Raw genomic sequence first — 25598 nt, 5'->3', positions numbered from 1 at the left:
TCCAGTCCTGTCCACTTCCTCCAGTTGCTCTCTACTTCACCTTCTAACATGGTGTTCAGTGGGATAGTACACAGAAAATGCAAGTCTCCATTTCCACTTCTCTCCCCTATAGCAGCCCCATGTGGGGATAGTAAAGAGATAGGTCTGCTGCAAATGAAGTGGTGTTTTGCAGCTCACTGGTCAAGTTACAGCACAGGGGTCCAAAAAAAAAGAAGAAATAAAAAAAAAAGAAAAACATTCCCCTGAAATATTAGTCTTGCATAAATTCATTTTTTTCTGTTTAACCTGAAATTCTGCAACCTCTTCATTGGAATCCTTTTCATGACGAACTTTGCTGTCTCCCCCACTATAGTGCTATCTTGGAGTTAGTATATTTAGTTGGGGGGTGGGGCTATAGCCCCCCACTTGGGTTGGTTTGATTTGCTTCATTTTTTTTTTTTTGTGCTGGATAAGTGGTTAGTGTCCTGAGCCGGGTATTCATGTTCATTAAAATACTTTTTCAGTGAAGCTGTCTCATAAGTGTCATTTTTAGTTAAGTGAGAATATATATATATGTATACATACTAAATCTAGAGTACTTGATAATAGTTTTCAATCTTACTCACAAACACTAGCTAATCTACAATGTATGTACTGTACCTGTGTACTATGAATGTATTCTTCCTATGTTCCACATTTCAGCTGTACACCACAAATCTTTTAATTACCTTTATTTTTAAATTAATATTTGTTTTATTTGTTCTGTCCACTGTAACTGTTGATGTGTCATATACCACTATAAAGACATGTCTTTTGTAATTTGTGTGTATACTGATCATGTCTAAATAACTAAATGTATCTGTAATTTTTCTTTGTGGAGCTTTTCTCCCCGGGCCTCTGCTGAAAAAGGGCCTGTTTGGCTCAGTCAGACACCCCCGGTTTATAAATGTAAAATAAAAAAAAAATAAATGACAGTGGCTCAAAAGGGAACACAACTGCTTTTGGTCTTGGAAGATAGGGTGGTGGGATCTATTCTGACACCTGGTACATAGATTAATTTTTCAGTACTGACACTGCACAGCAGAATAAGGGAGCTCTTTTCTCCTGAGTTTGCCATCCTTCAGATAAGACATTAACCTGAAGTTTTATTTGCCTGAGATGGTGGTAGCTCATGTAGATGTAGAAGATCCTATAGTGATTATTGAAAAATGGTAGGGTATTTTTTTCACATAAACCTGTATACATTTATACAGCCATTTATTTAAATACATATCTTTCTCTCTTTCTCTCTCTACACACACACGCACACACATGCACATATATTTATATATATGTATGTATAGATATATATGTGGTGTGTGTGTGTGTATATATATATATATATATATATATATATATATATATATATATATATGTATATATATATATATATATATATATATATATATATATATACACAGTGAGAGAGATACAGGTCTGCTTTGTATTTTCAAATTCTCACTTACCTGAAAATGACACTTATGAGACAGCTTCACTGAAAAAGTATTTTAATGAACATGAATACCCGGCTCAGGACACTAACCACTTATCCAGCACAAAAAAAAAAAGAAATGAAGCAAATCAAACCCACCCAAGTGGGGGGCTATAGCCCCCACCCCCCAACTAAATGTACTAACTCCAAGATAGCACTATAGTGGGGGAGATGGCAACGATTGCCATGGTGGCCTAGTTGTTAGTTTCCCAGAGTACAACTTCATTAAAATAAGTTTTTGGTGAAGTCATCTTGTGAATGTAATTTTCAGGTAAGTGAGAATTCAATAATATCAGGTAGCTCCATATCTGTACATATATATCTGTACATATATATATATATATATATATATATATATATATATATGTATAGACACACACACTCACACACACACACACAAACACACACACACACACACACATACACACACACACACACACACACACACACACACACACACACACTCTCACATACATGTCTGAATTTATAATTTTTAATTAAAGAAAAAAATTTATATCACATTGAGGAAAATCCACCTTTAATGTACTCCCCTCTCTTTCTACCACAACAATCTTTTTATTTAATATTTCTGTAGAATTTCTGATAATACATACCTTTTGTTAAATAATAATTTATTTGGTGCTGCCTTCCATATTTCCCAAACCTCACAAAACAGTATTTTCCATATGATGTTCATAATACCCATATTATTTTTCAATTTTTTCAATATCCAGATCATTAATATATTTTATATCACAAATTATTTTATTCCAGCATACCAGTTCACAAACATTTTAAACATTTCACACTGAAAACATGCTTAACCTCACTTTGCATTTCATGCTCTTTCCAATGGTAATTTGCAGATTGATATCAAAATACAAAAGTCTTGCCATGGTTTAATTATTGCATTGCAAACCTTCTCCTTTTTAAAGCCTTAATAATGTTGTAATAAAAGTCTTCTCAGGGTTTAACAAAATTTAATTTTAACCAAAAACCAAACCAGAAAACTGCAGCAGACCACCAAAGTCCAGCACTGTAAATTCCAAAAAAAATTTAAATTTGGCATCATATCACTATACTAATCTTTGCTATTCTTTTTGACCTTCAGCATATCAATTTTCCATACATCTTTTCATTGCTATTCTTTTGATTCATAATTATTAATAATTCATTTTCTTTTCATCTTTCCCATCCTTAACCAGAATCTGCATAGTTCACATGCAACATTCAATCAACTAAAATATTTGTGTTTCAATTCTATTGTCTGAGATGGTATATAGATGTAAAGAAGGGATATGCACCATTGTTTCACTTACATGTAAAATGCCCTTGTTAACAGAGCAGATCAACATGATCCCTGTATTATTCTAAGCACATTTTATAACATTTTATTTTCCTTACATGTTGATAGCTTATATATATATATATATATATATATATATATATATATATATATATATATATATATATATATATATATATAAATAACATAACGTTGACTCACATCACCGCAAGACAACTTCAGCAAAAATATAAAAGCACAAACTCCAGGAACAGCATATTTCACATCCAGGAAACTAACCATTTGGCCAGCATGATGAACTATGCCCTTTTCTCCACTGTAGTGAGATCTTGGAGTTGGTATATTTAGTTAGCAGGGATGTGGGGGGGTGCAGCTCTCCACATGGGGTTTGTGGGGGCTGAAGCCCCTTACTTTGCCGGGTTCAATTTGCTTTGGTTTGCATTTTTTTTATTGTGGCGAAGTGGTTAGTTTCCCAGAGGTGAAATACGCCATTCTGGAAATTCACTCATTTAAACTTTCAGTGACATCATCTCGCTGTTATGTGAGTCAGTGTTATGATAATTCAAGGATTTAATGTGTGTGTGTGTGTGTGTGTGTGTGTGTGTGTGTGTGTGTATATATATATATATATATATATATATATATATATATATATATATATATATATATTGATATATATATATATATATATATATATATATATATATATATATATATATTTCCTGTGTACCTTAATTTTCCTAACAGCACAGACTTTAAGTAAAGTTTTTCATATATGAGACTCTTAAGGTTTCCATAAAGCAATAATCTCCTTTATAGAATCTTAACGTTTTCCATAAAGCAACAATCTCCTTTTTGTATTAAATTACTGAATTTCACAGTTCCATCACCACTTCTGTTAAATCAAATGTAATACCTGAGGAATCACCTTATCAAAAATCTTATCAGAAATGATAACTCCTTCTATGTTTACAGAATTCCCTCCTCCTTTTCGTATCTCTTTATTTAACTGAACCCCAGCTCTTGTTATGATGAATTTAATTCCTGTAATCCTTCATTCAAATGATTCTCATTTTTAGCTAATAAATTTATATCATCTGCATAAAACAATAGTTTGGGGATTTCTATCTTATTGCTCATCCAGTATTCTCCATCTTTCATCATCTCATTCATTTTACATACAACATTCATTGCTAATGCAAAAAAGGATCTGATCAATGGACAGTTATTTTAATCTTATCTTTCTTACTAAAACATCCATTAACTAAAATCATGACATTATGTTTTTCATATGCAATTCTTAATATCTATAATATAGTGTTTTTAATCCCTTAGCATTCCACAACCTTCCATAAAGCCACATGTTCTTCACAATAAAATGATTTATGACTTCCACTATCAGTAGACAAAAGCAAATACACCAAGGATTGTAATCCCCTAAATGCAGTCACCAAAAAGTCCTGCTGAAAAACACTTTTTTAGATATTTTTGATGGAGTCAAGCCCCTACACACCCCCTAATATAAGGTGCAAGCTCTACACATACCAAAATGTATAGATATAACAACTCCAATGTTGTACCAAGTCAAAAAAGGAGAAAATTCCTCTTAAAAGGAATCACTTCTGGTACAACTCACCAACAGTTATTTCCTATGGAGGAACTCCTCTCATTAGCAAGTTGATCCTGGGCAATTGAAGCTCAGTGTCCAATTTTCCTCCAGTAGGTTACCCTATGTATCATTGATCCTGTAATTTTAGTTTTATAAAGTCATCACCTGTTTTCCCCATATTTGCAGTTCTTGACTTCTTTTTCCAGTCACCAATATCCAAAACACATTCAGTATTCTCCCAAGTTTTATCTGTATTATTTTTATCAAAAGATTTAATCAGTATTATTCTGTGACATATCTCCAATTTTGTATGCATGATCTATCCCCCTTTTTCCATATTATTTTTTATATATTTATATTTTTTTATAATTCCTGTCACATTTTCCATATTTTTCTCTAAACTTGTACTATTGCTTTCATTCAAAGTTTTAGTAAAATATTTTTAACATTTCATCCAAGTCTTTATAAATTTCAGTTTATACAATTTTTACAGCCATTATCTAATTCCTATAGTTTTTCTAGAAAAACTAGTAGCACTACTGAAAATTTTCAAGTCTTCAATACAAGTTTTCTATGTAATATAACTTCACCATAAATTTTACTTTTACAAAATGTTCTGTTATATCCACGGTTTCCACCACTTTATACTTTATTATATCAATAAGCCACAGATGGGTGTGGGTTAATCCAGCATTATCTTCACCCAGCCGTGGATTATTGCTATTATAAAATGATATTATTTAAGAAAATGTTACTTACACTTCTTAAATAATGTCCTTGTATAACAACAGAGTGGCACTTTTCTGTGTTCTCCGCAGTATCTTGGGACTTTCCTGATGTACTGCTCATGCGTATGGGACTTACGTTCCCATGCTTACGCAGTATATCAGTGCTGTGTATGGAAAGCAATGGAGAAAGAAAGATCTGCATTGCTTTATTTTTTTTATCAAACAATGAAATCTGCAGATTTCAAATGAACAGGAGAGATAGGAGAGAGAGAAAATATAAGGATATTCAGGTACATTTTTCTAATTTTGTATAATGTACCTGATTATCATCCAATTTATCTATGTCCCATCTCTCTTGTTCATTTTAAGTTTCTGATTTTTGTAAGTTTATTTAAAAAAAAATGAAAGAAAAGTAAAATTTTAATAGCATATATTAATGGACAAATATCCAGGTGATTTACAATGGGTACGCTGGTTGGGCTGACCAATCAGCATGCTCATTTGGAATGTTAATGGCCAGTCATTGTATAATTAAAATTTTTCACCTGTCAACTCCAACACCATTCCCTCTCTTCTTTTAACCATTGTTCCCAAACTTTCTTCCCTTGTTTGTAATGTTGCTGTATCTCTGTATTTTACTAAAGAATTCATCGTCATTTTCCAAACTTTTCCTTAAATCAAATTGCTGTCTTTTATATTGCATTTTCTCTGTGTTTATGTGATCTAAATCTAAAAGCAAACATATTTTCTAACATCTTTCTTAAAAAGAAAGCCACCACTTTGTCCAAAATGGATGTGAAAATTGTATGGCCATATGAGCTTGTCATTTCCTCATGTAATAATTTTTTTCCTTAGCATAATTATCTGCTAATTTTAATGATTTTTCCTTGTTTAATTATTATATTATCATCACTATTTTCAATTCAAATTGCTAAATGATCTGACAAGCCTGTTAAACAGGTTTTTCACTATATATGACTCAGTATTTGTTTTCCTCTCGCATATAGTCCCTTTCTTTAATCATTAGTATATCTCCTTCATATATTATTCCATTCATTCCCATATATTTCATTTTTTTTCATTCAATTTTTATTTTAAATTTTTTTTTAAATTTAAATAAAATGTTAATATCAATAATACTAAATTATCTTTCAAGAAATGTTTTCATCAAGTTTAACTCTGTTCTCTCTTCTATTAATGTAGATTATTATAAACCAAATGTCCAGTCTTAACCAAAACTCTTACATCACAAACCTACACCTCTACACACACCAGCCAGAACACAAACAACACACCAAAACCAAATACTACTTCTACACTTAAAGATCATCTACCTAATTGAACATCATTTTCTCCTAAATTCCACAACATTTTATGTCCATATACATCTTCTGTCTGTAATTCCTAATTTCCCTTAATAATTGTTATGCTATAGCTGTATAACATCTTCATTCTGTTATTTACACCACTGTATTACATACATTCATAAGTTCATAGGGGAATGCTAGGCTAACAGCTCAAGAGCCCATACAAGCCTAGCCAGTTTTACCTAGATTTTACCCAATTTTCTATCCCTTTATCCTATAACAAAGAGTTCAGCAAGGGAGTTTTGACAACAAGAGTTTTTTGGTTTTTCAGACTGCAGTTGTCAGACAGGACATAGGCTGCATCCCAGAATAATTTCCATCAATTTCCCATCCATTAGTCCAGAGAAGATGATGAGAAGGGTTCTGATTCTGATTCAGATGAAGAAAAGCATGCTCAATTCCAATTGCTAAGGGACAAGGGGGATAATGTCTCTTTCCAGCATGATCTGTTTATGTTACAGATCAGGTTTAGATCACTGGAGCAAGTAACCCTTCTGAAGGTACTTTTGCAACATTTTCATCAAGTCTTGGTCAGAGACTACCTAGTGGGTCAGGCATAAATCACCCCTTAGTAATTGGTAGGAAACTGAATACAATGCTAGAGCTTTTAATTGTTATGTATATATGACTTGTTGGTTATAGTCTGTATTTGTAATTTGCAGGGGTATTTGATTTCCCAGAGGTTGTTATTATGCACTTCTTCACATTTTGTTTGAGGCCATAGGTCCGACACTAGTCATTAGTCTGTCAGTCATTCCAGTAGAATATCAACATTGTTTGGGGAGTCATTGGTTGCCCTTAACTTGCAGTCATCCATAAACCTGGTCAGCCAAAGGCAATCTGTATTTGCCTTGACATCTGAGAAGTATATCCCAAACAGGAGGGAGCCCAGCACTGATCCTTGTAGTACTCCACTGGTGAATGGCATCTTGCTGGATGTGGATTCCCTCACTCTAATAACATGTGCCCTGACTGTGAGTCATTTATCTTTGCATCTGGTGACTTAGGAGTTTATGCCCATGTCTTTGAGTTTTTCTATAATACCCAAGTGGGGTATTGTATAAAAATACCTTGGCCAGGTCAAGGTATGTGGCATGCAATGACTTACCCTTATCCATGGCCTTGCTGACTTTCTCAAAGAAGTCCATTATACTGAGCAGGCAGGACCAGCTCTTGATGAAGCTGAGTCAGGAGATTTCCTGTGTCTTTGTTAATCAGGTCCAAGTTTATCCTTTCCATAATCTTGCATATGGGGCTAGTCAGACTTACTGGTTGGTAGTTTCTTGGGTCCATTGATAGTGTCATCTTGTGCAGAGGAATTACTGCTGCTGTCCTCCACTCTAATGGGACAAATCTGTAGACTGTGGTTAAACAGAGATCCAAATGGGTTTGCTAGTTCATGTTTCAGTCTATTTAATATGTACCCTGGGATTCAGTTAGGGTCCATTGATGCTGTATTTCTAGCTTTGAAGAGTGCAGTGATGACCTATTCTTTTGTGACAATAGGGAAAGGAATGGTAGGGGGTATTTCATGGGGAGTGACCAGAGGTGATGAATGGGTGCAATCTGAGCTGAATTTATCAGCCATCAGGTTTGCTATTTCTTCTGGCTGATTATAGGTAGTGCCATCTACAAATAACTCCGTACATTGTTGAGTGAGATTTTGGTCATAACTAAAAATGCTTTATGGCTATTCTTTGCTTAGGAGGCTATTTTAGTCTTGTATTTAGCTTTTGATGACTTGACTAGTTCCTTGATTTACCTGTTGAGACTAATAAGGGATTTTCTTCTCTGTTTTGTCTCACTCTTACTTTTAGACAGGAATTGCTTCCTTCTGTTGTATAGTTTATTTATGCTAGGGTCCACCAGGATCACTTGTTTTTCTGGTTAGACCCGGGTTTAGTTCAGTTAGGTACTGCTGTCTCTATGCAGTTGTTTCAGTGGTTGTACAGAGCATTTGGGAATACTTCTACATAGGCCTCTATTTTTTGGGGTTAGGGCAGCTTTAAAATTACCTATGCTATCACTTAATAGACGATAATTTGTCTTAGAGAAATTCTTTAGGGTTTTATGGTTTGATGGGGGCTTTACTGTTACATTTACTTCAAACAAGACCAATTTATAATCCAATTTTACCAATGAAGACATTATGCTGGGGGGGGCAATACTGCCCCATATTTTTAAGTACTATATCAAGAATATTTGAGACCCTAGTTGGACTGCAGACCAGCTGTTCCAGAACATTTACATTAGCAAAGAAATGTCTGAGTCTGCATGTTGGCTGTTGTATATGATTCCCAGTTTATGGAGGGGTGGTTAAAATCACCCAAGATCCATGTGTTGGGTTGAATGGTAAGTTATTCTAGTAACTTCAGGTATGCAAATTGTTTTTCATGGTTCATGGCTGGGGGTCTGTAGCTAGTGAGGATATGATGGGGGATTTTGCCTATGGGCTGCGGGACATGAAGTAGCTCAAGTGAGACATCCTGCTTGACTAATCTTGAGGTATGATTGTTTTTTATGTTACTGGAAATGCCTTCTCTTTTTTTTCAGAGCATGGTCTAAATGTGTAATAGGAATTGTAGCCTTGCACGTTTCTGTGACTGCACAGATGTGAGCATTCTCCAGGGTGAGGAGAGCTTCCAGGGAGTGCAGTTTCTTGTTAAGGCTCTTAGCATTGAGCAGCAGTACCTTCAGCTTCGCATTAGAAGAATTTGTTGCATTGGTAGGTCTGTTGGTTGGCTGTGCCTAAAAAAGGCAGTATGGAGGTGGCTAATGCCTTGGGCAGTGTTCAAAAGCCTATAGGTGACAGTTGCAGATTATCTGTCCCCTAAGCAGTGTGGACTGTCGATCATGTCATCCAAGGCAGACAGATACTGGATCCTCTTGGAATGGCACCAGTAGATAAGCCAATTATTGAAGTCAGTCATTTTCTATTTGTATTGTATCATTTTTGGTAAGGATAGAGTGCTGATCAATGTGCAGCAAATACCCACCTGTGACATGTATGCAGAGACATCCATCATGCCTCACTCTGTATAGTCCAGGTAGGTATGTCTCAGGTCATTCACATGCACATGGACTATTACTGGGTCAGAATGGTACTTGTGGTTGAGTGACTGAAGTGCCTGCATGATCTGGTGAAGCCTGGACCCTGACAGGCAACTGACTATATCCCTCCCATTATCCAGCCTGGAGAGGGTGGTATCTGTGTGTCTAATGATGGATCCTCCTACAACTAAGATGTTTGAATGTGTGGTGTTTCACTTTAGGGACTTGCATATGGAGGCACTGTGATGTATATTTTTATGTCTAGTAATTGGTGTTGATTTGGTTTAGTTTTCATGTGGTTTCTGATGGCAGCATATGGAAGGCTTCTGAGGTTTTGCTAAGTCACTTGTGAGTACCTCTGTGTATGTGGGTTTATGTGTCAAGACCTTATTTATTGGAGGAAATGATGTGCATGTTCTGACAACCTGTTTGTCATTTGATTTGTCAGTATGTGAGTCATGTCTCAATTTTCATAATGTAACTACATCTCTCACATACTATTTGTTCATTTCAGGATTACGTGCTTGTCAGTATATGTGAGACAATTGCTAAATTGCCCCAGGATGCCCATCTCTACCATGCTGGCCACAGAGAAAACAGGAAAGTGCCAATCTATGCTTTCATTTTTTTTTTTTTTACCATGGGTTTAACCAAGGAGTAGAGCAGATAGATTTGACTGGATGGGGATGACAGCACACGAATGAAGAAAAGGTGCAATACTTACTGTGAATTTCAGCTAGTCGACAAGCTGATACTGCTCTACACACAACAAAGATGCTCTTAGAGCAGCAAGGGGACAGGGGAAAGCTGCAGACATAGTTCTTCTAAGGGAAATTTTATCTTGAAAGCATTTGCGTCTACACAGGGCACTGGTAACTGTCTCTGTGTAGAGAGCAGTCTGGCTCAAACACTAGGTTTATGCATATTCAGAAAAAAAAATTACAACAGCAAAGCCTACAGACCAATTGGGAGATAGACAATAAGCTATCAGCCAGTAGCCCTCAACTCAGATAGGATTGTACAGCACACTTCTGCCACAAGAGTGCAGTCAGAAAACCTTCTTAAAGCAAAACTTGTTGTCTTGGAGCCCAAGTGCAGGAAAACCACACAATATAGATACTAGAGTCCTGTAAAGCTAATAGACACACTGTAATTAAGTACTACAGCAGCAGGAGTGGAAACAGTACAGCTTTGAACCACTACTAAAGTACAATAAATGTAACAAATGCAGGATTCTTATAAAATACAGTAAATATATTCAGCAGAAGTGCAAAATAATATTTATTTTCATTATTTTAGTAATGGATGGCATTAGATGCAACAGATTCTCTGTAACTCTCAGGCAAAGTAGCCAAACCAAGAGCAGTTCTGAAAAATTCTTCTACCTTATTATTCTTCTAAAAACACATTCTTCTACCATCGTTAATTCTAATGCTATTCCTTATTTTTTAAATTTATTTTTTTTCTCTTTCACTGATAGAATTCTTTGTATAATGTTTGACTTTTCTGCGGTGTTCCTCTTAAATGATTTTTCATCTTTAACCTCCTGATCTTATCTGACTTTTAAATGTTGAACTTCAATTTATAAAATGTCTATTCTTATTGAAATGCTCCTACTTTTCATTTGCATGCCTGATCTATTTCTCAGCAGAACTGTTAGCACTGCTGTCAGGAATGCCTTGTACCTCCTCATTAACAGTCTTGTTTGATTCGTCACTTTCCATCTTTAGTTCTCTATCCAGAAGTTATTCTATACATGCAATCCAAAAGTGTCCTAATTTTCACGTTTTAATTTCTACTTTACATTTAAATGTATGACGCCACTTATCATATTGAATATGTTTCAACTTATTGCATTCCCCTATTCAACTAGAAAAATCCATACAAACAATCATGAGTTTGGTTGCTCAACATATTTGCAGATGCCTCTTTCCCCTTTAAAATAAACAATACTTGACAAATGAGCAATACTCTTTAATTCAGTTTCAGAATTACATTTGTATCCCCACGTCTCACTCCACAGATCTCTCACATCTTTGCATTTTTTAACATTTCTTATAGCAAAACAAGCATTAGACAATAATTATAAAACACTGCACATTTCAAATTCTTCAGTCTTGAACTGGATATAAACCTTTTTGTATAGTCTGTTATTTTGATCTTTAAATGTATATATATGTTTCATGGAAAATCATTCATTTGGTTTTCAGAAAGTCACAAAAATTTTTCCATCAAATTCTCTCACTCAAAAGTCATATCACAAAGTGATATCTTACTCAAAATAATATATGATGGAATATCTTTGGACAAAAGCCCAAAGACACAATCTTATTGCCTCAAATGCTATATCTGTCAAAGAAAATATCTTTATTACTCTTAATCCTTAAACTTGGTTATGGTTTCTTAATGGTTGTGACAGTCATTCTTTCTTCAGTAATAGCTCATTGAACTGCTGCTTCATAGGACATCTCCTACTTCTCTCCAGAACAAGAAACATTATCATTAATATTGTCATATACAATGACACTTTTCTTATCAACGTGCACTGCACAAAGATTCTCTTTTGCCTCTTCCAGTGAAATCAGAGAAACCTTTCCTGCCCTTGATCTTCGTGCTGAAAAAGGTGAACCATCTTATTATCCAGTCTTCCCTATAGGATTTCATTAATAATAATGTATTGGATTCAATAAATTCTACAGTTCTCACTAAAACTGTGTACATGTCACGCCATAGAGCACATACTTGTATTCAGTAAGTGGCTGTACATGGTGTGCAGAGCCATTCAAACATGGTAAGCATCATGCCTTGTTTATTACAGCGTAATTAGCTGAACTGTATGCTAATCAACTAATCCAAGATGGCAGAGTTACTCAGCAAGCTACAAAGCAATCATGTACACTTAGTGTAGGTTTTTGCCTTGAATTCGAAAGCCTATTGGAATACAGCCATGGAAACTACACTAGATGGAAAAAATGTTAGGGGCTGCTGCTGCACTTCTGCATGTGTATGTGCAACAGGGTCAAGTCTATGGTGCTGCAGCTGCTCATAGACCTCGGGCAAAAAGTAGAAAGGTGTTTTGACACCATTTAACTTTTCATGATCTGCATGAAGTGGAAATTGTACAGCACTACAGGGTGGATAGAGACACATTGCAGGAAGTCTGCAACCTCTGTAGTCCTCAACTGAGAGCAAGGGCAAGCCAAGTGGAAACAATATCTGTGGAAACCATGGTATATGTAGCACTTATCATTTTTAACTAAAGTTACCTTCCAGAGACCAACTGGGGACATGTTGGGGTGACATCAACATCCAGGATCCTACATCAATTTCTGAATCCTATGCTACAGCATGCCAGTGACTATACATATTTTCCCTGTACCCCCCAAGGACAGAACTACAACTATCCAGAATTTCTACCCTATAACACACTTCCCTGAAGTCTTGGGTGACACAGACTGCACACACATTGAGACCAAAGCACCAGCCAGGGAACAGAGAAGGATCTACATAATCAGAAGGGGCTTTCACTCCATTAACTCCCAGAGAATCATCCCGAATGAGTCTGCTGGCAACCCCAGCAGTTACCACAACTCCTATATCTGGCACAATTCACAGCTCTACCAGAGATTTTCCAGGGGGGATATCCCACAAGGCCATTTACTGGGGGATGCACTGAAATCATGGCTGATGCCCATCAGAAATGCACACAATCCCACAGAGGAATGCTATAATGATGCACACACTCAAACACAAAATATCATAGAACATGTGTTTGGGCTGCTGAAGCCAATGTTTCAGTGCCTAGATATATTGGGGGGTGCTTTTACTGTATGATTCCAGTACTTGTGCCAAAATTATTACTGTCTGTGCAATCCTTCACAATAATATCCTAAGGAAACAGCTGCAACAGAACACCAAGTTAAAGAACACACATTCCACCACCACTGGCAAGGTCACCACAGCCACGAGGGTGAGGAGTCAGAGGGGGAATGACCAGCTGCTGTGGGTGTAGGCAGACATAGGTGTGCAGAATATGCCCTCGCCCTAGCCAAGAGGAAATGCATGCTGATCACCTAAGGAGTATAACTTTCATCCTGTGCACACATATATACAGTAAAATTGATGCCTCTGCACCTCCTGATTGTAGCTCCATTTGTCCTCCATCGTCAGAGCCTACTGATACTCCCACATCAGGTGGTAGGAGTCGTACTCTTCCACTATTAGGATCACCTGTGAAAATAAGCAACAAGCACAAGAATTTAATTACTGCTCCACTAAATATTAAACTAATATAGATGATAAAAAGTTACATTGGTCACACAATCATAGATGGTACAGCAATACAGACACTCATTACACCCTCCTCATACATACAGATAATCATATATCTAAATAATGCGTACTAATAAGCATATAAACATTTGCTTACCATGTGCTGATGAAAAGAAATGTACATGCATTATTGTAACTGTTTAAATGTACACATTGTAATAGCATATACTGGAAGTGAAGAGGTTAATGTTAATCTACCTAACTTTGCAAAATATTCTTGAAATTAAATTACTTTATAGGTTAGGCCATAAATATGTTATCCCACAGTTTTGAAGGGAGCCAGGGACCCAATGTCTGTGCTAGAGAATAGGCTGTACCTCCTGTAGGAAGAGTGGAATGGTTTTATAGTATTATGACTTCCAGCAGCTGCACTACATCTGAACACATTTCTATCTGTGTGTATTATAGCACATATGTGCTAAACCCTTGTAGCTTTTAGTGATGGGATAGTGCGGGAAACAGAGTCAGATGATCAGTGTATGTCATGTCATTCTGTAAAGAAATAATGTTTTAGTATTAGAGGAGATTGAAGTCTCAGCAGCATTCCGTATTCTGTCTAAGATCTGACAACAAGGACTACTCACCCACCTTGCCTTTCTCTATTCAGTAAGTAGGACCAGTAATTCTTTTAGTCAATCAGGAATAAATAGTGAGACTAGCTAACTACTGTTTGTCTATAACTGTGTGAAACTTAACCTTGGTGTTATTTTTAATATTCCCTGTGACTGAAACTTTGGTGTTTATTGTAAATAGATACTTAGTATCTTCTTGTTCTTTTATTATTTATTTTTAAAAATATTTAAACTTTTCTTTGTGGCTGGTCCTCTTTAGAAAATATTTACGTTTTGGGAGTATTTGCACATATTTATTTGGTGATAACTTTGGCTACTCCTGAAAGCCTTACTGCTTGGTCAACATTACCATTTGTATTAATATTAATTTCACTAAGTATAATTGGATACCCTTTTAAGAACCTTATAGTAACCGATTGGTGGCAGTGAATCTACCTTATAGTGTGACAAAGTTGGTAGTGTGGGTTATCTATGCCAGCCATTCCCAGGTGTGTGTGTGTGTGTGTGTGTGTGTGTGTGTGTGTGTGTGTGTGTGTGTGTGTGTGTGTGTGTGTGTGAAAATTAAATCTCAAAGAGTGTGTATGTCAGCTACTTAGGGCAGGGACACAAAGCACTGGTTTCACAGAGAGGATGCTGGAGGACTTGCCTTGGACACTTGGCTGAGGACCTAACCCTACAGCTGTACCAGTGAGGAGTCTTAATGGGGACCTGGAGGGAGACAGAGAGATTCAGACCTCGGACTGAGTGTGTTCCCTGTGTGCTCTTAAGAGAAATTGTGCTTGATGCAGAGAAGTTTGCATCTGGAAATACTGAGCGTATCCATTTGTATTCCAAGTGAACGTCCTTCTTCAGTGTCATTTGTGAGGATTCAGGGTCCTTGATTACTGGCCCAGTGTGGGTACATCACACCCTGTCTTACCTTTGCTTTGATCACAAGTTCAGTGTCCTCACACCTGGTGCCCCATGGTAAGTTAAGGTAGCATGTGTTTTTTTACACTCAGTACTGTCCAGAGTGCTGACAGCTGTGCATCACCACTTAGCCTATTTGCAAGGAGTGAAGCGAAACAATTGAAATATTAGTATTTTTACTTTTAAGCAGAGAACACTATTTGCTCAGTGTTTAATTCCACACAAATAGGGAAGGCAATAGAAACCGTTCTTAATGTAATAAACGTTATAACACAACATTTTCTTCACTCTTTTTTTTAATTTCTCCAAGGCTTTTGGGTTTCTAATACCATGAAAGAATGGACGCCATTCCTAAGTAAAAGTATGATTAAAGTTCATGAAATTAGTATTGTTTCCATCTTTGATGTTAGTGAAAAATGCTCTTTGCAGCACTTGCATTGTGCCCAGAATTGCCTCCTTCTGCAATTCATATGGAGTTACATGTATTGATAGCATGTGTAAATACAACTGTAAATACTTTTTTCTGAGACCCATTGCTCCTACTTCTATAGGAATTGTCTTAATATTCTTTTTCCACATTGCCCTCATTTCTGCCTGCAAATCCTGGTATTTTATGACTTTGTGTCTCTCTGTACGTAAGACACTGTAATCACAAGCAATGTCAATGATCAATGCTACTTTTGTCTTCCTTCCCTGGACTACTATTTCTGGTTTTCTCACATTTATTTTTTGAACTGCTGGTAATGGGTGATCCTGTGTGATATAAACTTCATCATTTTCTGTAATACATTATGGATCCTGTTTTCAATGCTTCTCAACTATTTTAATATTATAATGTTTTCACAATCCCCATTGTAACAGTCTTGCCACATCATTATGCCTTTCAGTATACAGGCCTTCTGCCATTAGTGTATCACACCAAGTAACAAGATATGTGACTGGTTCCAATTCTGTTTTACAAAACCGGCATCTGTCTGTTTCTTCTATATGATCATTGAACTTTGTAAACCAACATGTGCATAGTCCACTATCCTGGGCTTCCAATATTAACCTTTTTTTTCTTTTGGTTTAAATTCATCTCTCCTTAACCATTCCAACTTTAAATATTGATTGACATGAGGTTGTTCCATGAGTTTTCCGTACTTGCAACTATATTTCTGCATTTTCTTCATTTTTTTCCTTCTCATCTGATCCTTCACCTGATATTCTTTCTTTTATTTACTGGCACATTCAATTGCTGCCTGATTTTTTTTCTGCTTCTGGTTTGATTTTCATTCGGCATAACACTGGTAGGATTCTGTTAAACTAAGCAGGGAAGTCATCTTAAACTTGTTCTCCTCGTTTTTTAAAACTTTCTTTATGTTTGGATTCTGTGAGATAAGCTGATATGTGTGCAGTCCTGTGATTGCAGAACTATACATGTAATCAGTTTCGAGGAGGCCCTTACCTCCTTCAGAATGGAGAATATATAATCTTGGTATACACTGACTTTATAAATCATTTGATTACCATGACATTTTCTTGTTTTCCTGTCCAACTGATCCAATACCTTTTGGGGCCAGTTAATCACCCCAAAACTGTAAGTTAGAATAGGAAGAACAAAGTGCTTTATAGCTTGGACTTTGTTCCTAGATGTGAGAGCTGTTTTCAGTATTTATTTTAGTCTTCTAAGTGTTATTCATATTTGTTCATGTTTTATTGTTGCCCCTTCATCAATTCCTAAATATTTACACACTGCCTCTTGTTTATGCTCTGTTATATCACATTCCTGTCCCAGGCTGATGTTTTCTTTGTGCTGCAGCTTTCCCATTTTAAAGGTTGCTTTTGCACATTTATCAAGACCAAATGACATTCTATATTATCTGAAAAAGTCTGGACCACTTGCAGTTGTGCATTCATTTGATCATCTGCTGAACTATACAGTTTTAAATCATCTGCAAAATAAGTCTTTACACTTTGTTGTTTTCTGGGAACCAAACTGTAGTCATGACCAAATCTATTAAGTAGGCAGCTTAACTGGATAAGGGCAAGACAAAAGAGCAGCAGTGACAGAGATTCACCCGGGAATATCCCCTTTTGAATTTTATCCCTGGGATAATAATTTGTCCTTTATTATTGTTTAGCTGCTTAACCCTTCCTGTGTTGAATCCTAATCAACATGAGATTGTTCCAGTAGTTTTCTGACACTGTAATGTAATTAATTAATGTAAGGTGTTTCTTATATATCTGTAAACACTCATTTATCCATAAATGTTAGATGCTATCAAATGCTTTTTTTGTAGTGTTGTCTACAAATGTCTATGGTTGGGAGGGTGGCCAAATGGTTAAGGTGTTTGCCTTACAACCACAAGTACAGTGTTTGAATCTCACAGGGGATAATTGGCTAGGCTTAAAATAGCTCACAAGGTCAGTTAGCCTAGTAGTAATCTATGAATCTATGCCATTCTTGATTCTTCCCCTTTTCACAATTCTCTATTATGACTTTATTTAACAACAGATGATCCTTTGTTCCATATGACTTTCTTTTGTTGTCCATTTCCAATATAAACTACAGTATGAACAGTACAGTATCCATCTGCTATTTCTCCCCTAACATATATTCCTAACTACTTCACATGTTGAAGATGTATTCATGAAATGGGAATCTCACATGAACTATTACTTTGCCATCATTTGTGTAAATCAATTTCTCATTGATGCACTAAGTAAACAGGTGTTTGGCATGACTTTTGTGATCATTGTCCAGTTATTCTGCATCACATCAAAAGACATTTATAAACACAAAATAAGGGAAAGGACATGTTCTTCTTTGAATATGTACGTACTCAGACTCATGAGTGCCCTGCAGCAATGAATTTTCAAATGATAGCTCAGTAATTGGTCTACTGTCAAGTACACTACAGAAATAAAGAGCACAACTGCATTGTTACTGATTTATACTGACATTGCACATTGGTGTGAACTTGCTACAGCAAGTACTACGTCCTTGATGACCTGTAGGTGCGTAAGGGTACCGATAGGCCTTGGGGTTAATAGTGGCAAGATTTTGAGAAATTAATCAATTAAGATGATGACAAAATTATTTAATGCTAGGAAGTCTATGACTGTGATTTGATTCTCCTAGAAAGCATTCAGCTGAGGAGCTACAATCAAGTAGAAGTTTATGGAAGCCCCCCTCCCGTACCTAACACTCCGAGGCCACCAAGACCCAAAATCGTGCTCATCGGGACCTAAAACTTCAGCGACTACTTCAAACAGAACCTACCATCAAACAGAAAACAAAACCTCCAACCCAGTCAACATTTTAAAACCACAGGGTAAACGCAAATTGCTTCTATCTTATAAATTCAGAAGTTAAGCGTTCTAGTCTCAAAGCGCCTCCAAATCTGTCTCCTTACCTGTAGCTTTGAAAAGAACTGTAGTTGAACTCCTCTGTACTGAGTTCCATTAACTACTGTTCCCTCTAAGACCCTGTGGTTCTTCTGGCGGTGTATGCTGACGTCAGGAAGTTTACAAATAGTCCTACTGGCTCACCGCTAACTTTAAACCGAACTGCATTTGGTTTTGTCTGCTCACTCACCTGGTCGTATCCCCAGGCTCACAGGTATCTCTCATCTGGCTCTAAGAACCTTAATTGTGGACTACGGGTGTGTTTTGGAGGGTTTGTGAACAGCATTGTAGTGTGATTTCTGTTCTGCTGTTAGAATTTTATACTGAACTGCAGTGGGTCTGCTTGTCAGCTATAGCTGTGAATTATCTAATGCAAAGGTTGCACGTGTTACTGACGCACATCTGGTGTCCTTTTTAACAAAATACATTCTGTCTTGCACTGTAGTGTTTTCCTCTGTATTTGTGCTACTAGATTTCACGGTGGTGTGTCTGCTTGCCATCTGTAGCTGTGAATGATCTGACCTAAAAGTAGCACGTGTTGCTGACGACACCTGGCGTCCTTCTTAACAAAACATATAGCGACTAGGACTGAAGTCGCATGGAGCTATTCTAAACAATTCTGAATGTGTATTTCACGTATACTTGGTGTTATAGTGCCCAGCTCTATTAAGCGACTCTATTTTGTGCATGTGATTTTAGTACAAAGTTGGCGACTCTCAAACTAAACTAATGCCATTCACTGTGCTGTACCTTGCTCAGAACTATTACTTGTTGCTTAGTGCTGTACTCTGTGAAACTTGCCTAGTGACTCAAGTCTAAACCTTACAAAAGTGATACTTGAAAAGGTCTCACAAAATGCTATTGATGTGACACTGTCTGTTAATTGCACTGTATATTATTGTTTCTATCACTGTCTCTAGACTGTATGAAGCTTAGCACTAAAAGTTGTCTTATTTTGCCTTTACCAATTTCCACCTTAATATTCCTATCTCTCCCTTGTGTTCCAGGAAGCCCCCCTCCCGTACCTAACACTCCGAGGCCACCAAGACCCAAAATCGCGCTCATCGGGACCTAAAACTTCAGCGACTACTTCAAACAGAACCTACCATCAAACAGAAAACAAAACCTCCAACCCAATCAACATTTAAAACCACAGGGTAAACGCAAATTGCTTCTATCTTATAAATTCAGAAGTTAAGCGTTCTAGTCTCAAAGCGCCTCCAAATCTGTCTCCTTACCTGTAGCTTTGAAAAGAACTGTAGTTGAACTCCTCTGTACTGAGTTCCATTAACTACTGTTCCCTCTAAGACCCTGTGATTCTTCTGGCGGTGTATGCCCCGCTCTGTCCTCCCTGCCCCCTTATCCCACCCGCCCCCAGTACCCCTACTCTTATAGGAACAAACAGTCCCTCCCACTTTCCCTCTTAGCAAATCCTAAGCTCCCCTGTCACACCTCACGACTCCTCCCACCTCTAGGCCCACACCCATTACCAAATTCTACACTAAGTCTCATCCCTCTCCCACTACCCTTTTTCTATCTCCATCATGGCCAAATACGTTCTCACTATAACCCCCCTAATAACTTTACTTCTCACCACCACTTATTTCCTAACAGCATTTGAAAACCAAACTCTTATAGCTATCCCCTTCCCTAAGCGCCACACCAACTCCCAATGCAATCACCATGTCATTTCCATTCCACCTTCACTATACCAGGACAAATTTGTATCCCCCAAATTAGTCAACACTACACTTCATTACCCTAAATCTCCACATAACAAAGCTAACCTCAAAATCCTATTTAAACTACAAAGATTATTAGTTTACCTAAAAAATCGTATAAACATCGACGGCGATATTCACCCTAACCCAGGTCCCACCACCACGCCAGACTCTCACCCCAATAAATTAACCCGAAAATCTACTGACTCCCTTCTAATATTACATCTGAACCTAAGAAGCATTAACAACAAAGTTCACAACCTTCACGCCATTATAGCTACTCATTCCCCTGACATTATGTGTCTAACCGAAACATGGCTAAAGCCCTCTACTAAGAATGAAGAGATCCTCCCACCCGGGTACAATATTATTAGGGCTGATCGTGCAAAAAAAAAGGTGGAGGAATAGCTGTTATGTTTAAAAATACCCTGAATATCCTTAAGAATCCAATTCAACCACCTATAATCTCTAACCTAGAAATTATTGCCCTACAGATCTGCTTAAACTCTCAGAAATGCATCAACCTCATTGTAACTTATATCCCACCAGGGAACAACACAGAAAACCTGGAGCAAACCCTGAGCTGGCTATCCACCAGCTACCCACAAGAAACCATAGTACTTGGAGACGTTAACATAGACTGGTCTCTCTGTTCTACCCATACAACTCCACAACCTATCAATCTACATGGTTTTTCCCAAACCATCCTATCCCCAACTAGAATAGGCAACTCTCTTCAAAAAGAAAGCATCATTGACTGGATCCTTACTAATAGGGACTCAAACAACTACACCACAGGTACCCTTCCCAGTGACCTCAGTGATCACCTAATAACCTATATCATCAAACATAAATGCCCAACTTCTAACCCCCCCCTATATAGACTAATCAGAAATAAAAAGAAATTCGTCCCACAACTATTTCTTGCCGACCTGAAATCCTGCAACTGGTCCATACTAAAAACCCTACCACTCGATGAGAGTGTGTCACACTTCAATGACACATTCCTTAAGATACTTGACTCACATGCCCCACATAGACAAATTAGATCCAAAGTTCGTATAGCACCTTGGCTAACTAAAGAAACCAAAACCAAAATCAAACTTCGTGACCAAGCCTGGGATAAATGGAGAGCTACAAAAACCTCCCAAGATCGCACTAAATTTCAACAACTAAGAAACACCACTAAAACAGCTGTTACCCAAGATAAAAAACAATACTTCTGCCACCTCCAGCAAAAACACCAGAACAACCCAAAGAAATTCTGGGCAGGTTTTAACAACCTTCTGCACCCAGGTAAAACCTCCACCCCAACCCCCGAGAAACTGATAGAGAGAGGACAGGAAGAAGTAGCCAACACCTTCAACTCCTTCTTCACTGAGACTATCCAAAATCTAGCCAGTCAACTAACTTCCACTCCCCCATCTGCTGTTCAACAGCACGTCGACACCCCTACCCCCTTCAATTTAAAGCCAGTCTCTTCCTCTTATATCGTCCTCCTAAAAAAACTCAAACCAACCACCCTAGCGGCTGACCACCTTCCTGCAGAATTCTTACAAATTGCATCTGATGTAATAGACTACCCAATAACAATCCTTATCTATAGAACTATAACTGAGATGAACATCCCCTCTATCTGGAAGATTTCTTATATCATTCCACTTCACAAAGGAGGTACCTCCATGGAAACCTCAAATTATAGGCCAATAGCTATACTATCCCCAATAGCGAAAATCATGGAGAGATGCATCCACAAGCAACTTCTTCACTACCTAACCTTTAATCATCTCTTGTCCAACTCCCAGCACGGCTTTCGCCCCCACCATAGTACAACTACCGCCCTCCTTTCCTTTGTTGACTCCATCAATAACAATCGCAACAACAAACTTATATCCTCTGCCCTCTTTTTGGACCTATCAAAAGCTTTCGATATGGTCAATCATCAGCTCCTTCTTAACACCCTTGAAACCCTGCATCTGGACACACCAGCACTAAACTGGTTTAAGGCCTACCTCATGGGTAGGCAACAAGCTGTCCTGTGGCAAAACTGTATATCAGGACTACTCCCAAATACCATAGGTGTTCCTCAGGGCTCCATACTGGGTCCACTTCTGTTTTCCATCTTCATAAATGACCTTCAATCAGTCATCCCTAAATCCACCTGCATACAATATGCCGATGACTCCACCCTAATCTGCTCAGACGTCTCCATCTTGAATCTCCAAACCATCACTCAACATTGTTTTTCTCTAGTTGAAAAATGGTTCACCGACTTGAAACTCCTACTTAACCCAACTAAAACGAAATTATTACTATTCTTCCCCAACGTTTTCTCATCCCATGGCAAAGAACTCCCAAACACTAACAATATAACCTTCCATGTTAAATCCAACAATGGGACCCTCATAACCCCTGTCACCAGTACCAAACTACTTGGAGTTACCATTGATCATAAGCTCAAATTCGACATACACATTACTCAAACCATAAAGTCTGTTAACAAAAAACTAGGATCTATGTACAGAATTAAAAACTTCTTAACTCCTTCTACCAAATTAACCATTGCCCTTACCCATCTCCTCTCTTCCCTCCTCTACGCTTCCCCGGTCCTCTCTTTCCTCAATAAACATGAACTTAACATGCTCTCTCTTGCCTACAACCACATTGCTAGATTTATAACAGGTTCCCCTTATCGAACCCACCATTGTCTTAACTTGAGGAACCTTGGCTGGCTAGAACTGCCTAATCTCCTCAAACTTAACCAACTCACCGAAGCTTACAAAATAATCAACCATCCTGATAAAACTCCCTCACTATGCAGCATTCTGACTCCGTACTCCAATCTCAATAGTCTTCGATCATCTAACAGCACCCTGATCCTAACCATTAAAGCTAAGAACTCAGGTGGGGATGCCGTCTACGCTAACTCCATTGGCAAGCCGTGGAACTCCTTGCCAAACTACCTAAGACTTGCAACCTCACGCACTCAATTCAAAAACAACCTTAAAGAATATCTCACAACACAATGGTTATGCCCTTGTCGTGCACCTGACTAACTACATATCTCATACCCTACTAGTCCCACTTCCTCCTAGCTCATTTCTCTTATCCAGATCTCTAAAATCACTCATTACTAATATCAATGAGGATTATACCTGATCCAGTCTATTTTACATTCCTATGTGAAATTAATCCTATGTATAACCAACAGCATGATCTTTCTCCTATATAACTTCTATGTCATTTTTTCATCTTGTAAATGTTATTTGTACTCTCTTTTTTTGTAACACTATTTTGCATCTATTTGAACATGTACTGACTATTTTGTTTGTTTGGAGCTTTTCTCCTCGGGCCTCTACTGAAAACGGATATGTATCCAGCTAGACTAGCCCGGTTAACAAATGTAAAATAAATAAATAAATAAATAAATAAATAATCATCACTGAGCAAAATGCATTGATATTGTCAGAAAAATCTAGTACTGTGGACATCATCAGACTATGAACACACATACATCAACACTTGCAATATTGCTGTTTCCAAAGTGTGCGCATGTGTGCGTGTGTGTGTGTGTATTCAAATGAGTATGAATCAATGTCATCACTCAGATCTCATTGCAAACAAAATTTTACAGTATTACATTTCCACACAGCAATTCAGTACAGTCCTCCCGACACCTTCTTCTCACCATTGACTGATGATGTCATCTGCTATAAAGTGTTCTTTGACAATACAAAGGTCAGCTTTGTGCTGTGACACTAGCAATAAGTACTGTGTTCTCTAGTTTGTGTAACTAGGTAGGTTGGACTTCTAATATCACTAATATCACTGCAGTCAACTTGTTTGTGTATTCAGTCAACTCTCATTCTAAATACAGTTTTTGAGTAGCATGTGAGACACTCCTACCGACATCTTCTTCTCTCCAGACACTGATGATGCCATGCTATAATGTAATCTCTGACAATATCCAACATTCCCTTCATCCCTCTGCCCACATAACATCCTTTCTGAAGAACACTGGAGTATGTCATCATCTCAAAGATGTGTATACAAATCATGAAGAACAGCCCATTCCACGACCCTCTGCAAGCCATCTCCAGACCACTGATGTGTGAGCTATGCACATGTTACATACGGACAGAGGTAATATGTAATCCAATCAAACACATACACACATACACACGTACCCCTGCTATCTTTCAAACTGCCAGGCCAAAAGACATTATTAAGGTTAACAATTTCATGGTGAGGCACATCACTTCATCAGACTATAACTCTGTTAGTATCAGTGTTGTGTCATAAATACTACATCACAGCATTAAAAAGCAAAAGACCAGTAAGCAGTGCAGTACCACAGGGTTCTGTACTATGTCTTTTCTTGTTTGGTATTTAATTCACAGAAGTCAAGGCAAACTTAGACAGCTTTTCTCCAACAAACTTTGCGGATGACTGCAAATTGTGGACAATCCTTGAATCCAGTACTGGTATTGAAATACTGCAGAAAGTATTAATGCACAAAAATGATTGGTGTCAGAGCCATGGAGACACTAAATGGCCAAAAAAGCATAATTATTCCCTTTTAGAAAGCAAATACCCAAGTTAATTACAAAATAGACAGCACACCCCTATGACTAGACATGGTGATATGTAATCTGACTACTAAAGTAGATAGTAATTGGAAATTTGACAAGCACGTTTCCACACAGTGGTGGTGTATCCATTGTATGTGGCACAACTCACAAGTATGAGCATGCTATCCAGATCAAAAGATGTTGTAATTCCATTGCACTCAATGCTCATCACAATGGTAATTGAGAAGACTGCACCCTTTTACATGTAAATCACCACAGAGCTGCAACAGCTGGAGCAGCACCAGAAGTTTTGCCCAAGGAAGATAGAAGATGTAACAAACATGTCCTGTGGGGAAAGATTGAAAGCCCTAGCAATGTATTTTATTCCCAAAAGACTAAAAAGGCTTTGTGTCTGGCTAACAGGGTAGGCACCAATCTGGCCATGAAGGAAATGTTACACATTGGTAAAGCAAACTGCACAAGAATCACTCATTCCAAGGATGTTAACCTAGCTTCTGACAGAAAAAATCAG

This window comes from Protopterus annectens, chromosome 4.part1 (assembly GCF_019279795.1).
Source record: "Protopterus annectens isolate FY-2018-M chromosome 4.part1, PAN1.0, whole genome shotgun sequence".
NCBI lineage: Eukaryota > Metazoa > Chordata > Ceratodontiformes > Protopteridae > Protopterus > Protopterus annectens.
This window is presented reverse-complemented; position numbering follows the sequence as displayed.